The sequence below is a fragment of the Lactuca virosa genome, chromosome 5 (genome assembly GCF_052849685.1).
Source record: "Lactuca virosa cultivar CGN04683 chromosome 5, Lactuca_virosa_CGN04683_v6, whole genome shotgun sequence".
NCBI lineage: Eukaryota > Viridiplantae > Streptophyta > Magnoliopsida > Asterales > Asteraceae > Lactuca > Lactuca virosa.
In genome coordinates this window covers 92526270-92530961 of record NC_136430.1, presented here as the reverse complement: position 1 = coordinate 92530961, position 4692 = coordinate 92526270, and the positions used below count along the sequence as shown (strand labels likewise).

At 31.2% G+C, this 4692-nt stretch overlaps 1 long non-coding RNA gene across 1 annotated transcript; it reads left to right on the top strand.

Annotated features, from left to right (window-relative positions):
* The first annotated feature begins 984 nt into the window (after positions 1-984).
* Positions 985-3346, top strand: LOC145116083 (uncharacterized). The gene is made up of 2 exons (XR_013711862.1): positions 985-1473; positions 2951-3346. It is a non-coding gene; the product is annotated as an uncharacterized LOC145116083 (long non-coding RNA).
* Positions 3347-4692: the final 1346 nt, after the last annotated feature.

The following is a 4692-nucleotide window of genomic DNA, read 5'->3' as shown; positions in this document are numbered from 1 at the left end:
GACCATGTGTGTATTGAACTTTAGAAGACAATGTACGTATATCAATTAGGTGGCGAAAATGGGTTAGTGTAGGCCAATATGTGTGTTGTGCATTGACTAGCTGGCGAGATATGACTAACGTGTATGTATCTATCATACACATATATTCATCGGATAACGTTATTATCTTCTAATTAAATGCATATATAACATACATATATATATATATATATATAATCATTGTATCCTTTTTCATCTTTTAAATCGAGAAATATGGGTCAGATGCAAATGATATGGGTCAGATTGATCGATGCTAATGAATATCGTTAATTTTCCTTATTCAGCATGCTATTGTTTTTATAATAAGAGGTATATATATGTTCCTAGTCCAATTTCTTACATCGATGGGGTCTAAACGAATATGTTTATTTTAAACGTAATAGATTATGATTATAAAATAAGATTTGATCCATTAATGACATCTTATATGATATATGGTATTACATTTGAAATTTTGTGTCAATCGCAGTTGAATCAAGTGATTAAGTACACATCTACATATATAGTTCAGATTAGATAACAAATACCGAAGATTGTATACAACAACAAGCTAAGTCCCGAAAATCCCATTTGGAATTGAAGACCCCGAAAATCCCATTTGGAATTGAAGACCCCGAAAATCCCATTAAGATGAGGTAGAGAAGAAGACTGTATGTGCATACAAATTATGTAAACCATGTGTGTATCTTGATTAGGTTGAAAAGGTGAACATAAATGAGTAGCTAATGTGTATATCATATCCGTATGACAAGAGTATGACTCAAGTAGACCATGTACGTATGTATGTAAAGGTCTAGACCATGTGGATCAATGTATATATGTATCAACTCATTAAATATATATAGTATATGATATATCTTATAAAATATTAATAAAATGAGTTAGATGTATGAGTATGAGTATGAGCATGCATTAATGGGGAGCCAAAACCAAGATGCATGATTGATTATTGAGAAAGAAGTTAATGAAGGATTGGTCCACTGGTGTCTGAAATTTTGCAGAAGAGACCACTATTTACTTTCTTTCTCTTTCTCTTTCTCAATCACACAAAAACTGTGGTGTGTAGTGTGGCTTCTGCAAAATCTCTGCCACCTTCCCATGCTTTCCCCCCAAACCTAATATGTCTTTTACCTTCTTTCTTTCTTACTTTCTTTCTTTCTTTTTTTCTTTCTTTCTTTTGCGTGTGTGTGATGTAATCGATGCCCTCTTTTTTACTCTCTCTCCTTCTCCCTCTCTCTCACACACTAATCACACCCCCATAAAACACACACACTCTCTCTCTCTCTATGAGTCTGCACATTTCACCTTCCTCCATGTCTGTGCATTGGTACTTGGTTATTAAATCCTGCTAGCTGCTACTGTGCTACTGCTGTATGAGTGTGTGGCCATTGTACTGCATGCAGAACAACTGACAACTGGGAAACCATGACCCAGGTTTACAAGCCATCTCCCTTTCTCTCTCTCTCTCTCTCTCTCACTCTCTTTCTTCCTCTCTCTCATCAGCAGCTAGGGTTTAGTGTTTGATCCATATTTAAAGTAATTAATTAATGAACTTGTTTGTTTAGGGTATATAGTGGTGGCTGTTACTGTTAACCCAAAGGTCTGATCAGGTTACCTGATCATTTGAGTTTAAGTAATATTAAATCTTTTGTTTGGATTCTACCGGATATATGATATATGCTATCAATCGAAATTAAAGGTGTATAAACTTTATCTGTTGTCTACAGGACCATGTTGACAGTTCTGTTATTTTTTTGGTTTTATCTTTTCAAGATTTGTTAATTGTATATATTTGCTTTTAATTGGATTCTTTTGTTTTTCGGAACATAATTATCATGATCCACCGTATAAGAAAATCGAAGGGAAATATTATTATTTTCTTGAAAATCTTGTATGTTATTTTCAGGGGTCAATGATCTAGAAAGGTAACAAACTTTGATATTTGTCCATATTTAGATAATCATGTTTTTTCGTTCACATTTGACTATTAAACTTGTTTGACCTGTTCATAATAGGGTAATATTACCGTAATTACGGTAATTTTACTCTATTATAAACAGGTCAAACAAGTTTATTGGTCAAATGTGTACGAAAAAAACATTGTTACTTAAATATAGACAAAAACCAAAGTTTCTTACCCGTTTTGGTAATATTGGACAAGAACCGTCTCAGGGACTGTGCCTTGGGATCAGGCTCTGACAGTCAATGAACAATTAGGTTAGGCTTCGTAGCTAGGTTGTGTTGCTAGGTCTTTAAAGCGTATACAACCTAACCCCTTAAACGTATACTAGCTGGGCCTAAACTGGGTTGGTCCAAGACTTGACCATCTCCTCATACACAAAGACCGAACAACCCAATTTCATGTCACATCAATGAGTCTTATGACTACTTGTAATTAACATAAAGAACCCAATATTATCAAAATGGGTAAAGAACTTTGGTTTTTGTCTATATTTAGGTAACCATACCTTTTTCGTACACAATTGACAAGTAAACTTATTTGATCTGTTCATAATAGGGTAATGTTACCGCTAATTACCAATCATATTACCTTATTTTGAATTGGTCAAACAAGTTCAATGGTCAAATATATACGAAAAAAACATGGTTACCTTAATGTGAACAAAGACCAAAGTTCGTGTTACCTTTCTAGTTCATTAACTCATTTTCAAGGGATTTTGGGGAATAACTTGCATGAACGTAATTGGCGCCATTTCATAGTACATTTTTGCAAGCGGTTCTTTTAATTTGTGGAATAAAACCACCAGCCGAACACCCCCCGTCCAAAAAAACGAACAAATAGATTTTTTTTTTAAATGATGTATTAGACATAAAGGGTGTCATGTCATGGTTCTATCATGACAAAGACGATCCATCTCCACCTCACTTTACCATGTTTGCCACATATCAGAAATGGTATATGGTATACCAAAAAGAGAAGGAAAAGAGAGAGGCATTTGAAGAGAGAAAGAGGATGAAGTATGGTAGCTTCTAGTCGAGCTCTGCACTACTGCATTGGAAATTGTAGACCTGACACAGTTTTCGACGTAGTCTACGTGACGAACTCAACCGCATGAGTTTATCGCACTCACACACCATAGCCTTAAAAGATGATGAATATAATTTCGTGATCAAAGCAGTTAAAAATGATTAAATTTAGAACATTAATTTAAAAACCAAGTTTAATATTTACTTAAATCTAAAGTTATTTAGTTTCATATTTCATATGTTCTAAAGGTAAATGATTGTAAATGGTACGTCCACGATTAACAGGGAAGGTTTAATTAAATCACACTAGTGCCATTTAGATGTTTTATGTTTTTATTTCTTTTAAGAATATTATCATGATTATTTTTTGGTTGTCCCGTACAAACAATGTGTAGACGTTTTCTTTTGCAAACTGTTTGTTATTTAGAAAACTGTTGACAGTACAGACAACATGTAGACGTTTTCTCTTACAGATTATTTGTTATTTATAAAACTGTAGACAATAAAGAATCTAGAAAATAATATTAGGGTTTGTATCCTTATGAATTTGAAAACAACATATATATGTTCGCCTACAACTATAAAATTCATGTTTATATCCAAACTACTATTTAAATTAAAATTGAACCATTTTAATATTAAAAAACTTATCTAATATCCAAAATAGTATATGATATTACTAAACTACCTTCTCAATTCAAAATTAATATTAAACCAGTTTAATTAGAATTAAAACCAATTTAATCTTTAAAAACTTGAAGCCTTCAACATTAATATTAAACCAGTTTAATTAGAATTAAAACCAATTTAATCTTTAAAAACTTGAAGCCTTCAACGTAAGAAAGCTTTCGATAATATATATATATATATATATATATATATATATATATATATATATATATATATATATATATATATATATATATTCAAAATGTAAAAACATGTTAATAAATTGAGAAAAATCATAAATCATATTATTTAATATAAATATTAACGTAAAATAAGTCTAGAAAAAACAAAATTCTTGTGATGCCAATTTCGATTCAAATTGTTTGATACTGTTAACTTCATTAATCAAAAACCGACATAATCTTATTCAATCGACTCGATACCCATTTTTGTAATTGATGATCTATTTTTTAACTATGCAATTGATTAGCGAACAATATCAAATAATCTTGTTTAACTGACTCGATTCTCATATGTTTAAGGATTATGATGATGCATCCTATTTTTTGTGTTTATTACCACTAAATCACATGTTTGAATTTCCCTATATATGGTTCATGTATATAGTTTTTTGCAATTAGCTATTTTTAAGGATGATTTCTCATAGATGGTTACATGCATTTTTTCATACATAACATTTTTTTAAAACAATTTGAATATTGTTTCAGTTGATTGATTTTATTTATGCATGAATATTATTTTCATGGCTATAGTGTTCCATTTTCACAACCAAATTTTCTATTTTTAAATTAGGTAGAAACATTGGATCCATAAAACCAAGTCAAGAAAAATCGTAAGTATCAGAATACAGTCATCCCAAAAATGAGAGTCTCATAATAATGCGAAATCACAAAAGTTGTCTATGAGTGTGTACAATCAAGCATTTGCCTTCCCACGATCATTTGAAGTACCTGAAACACATTTACATACACAATT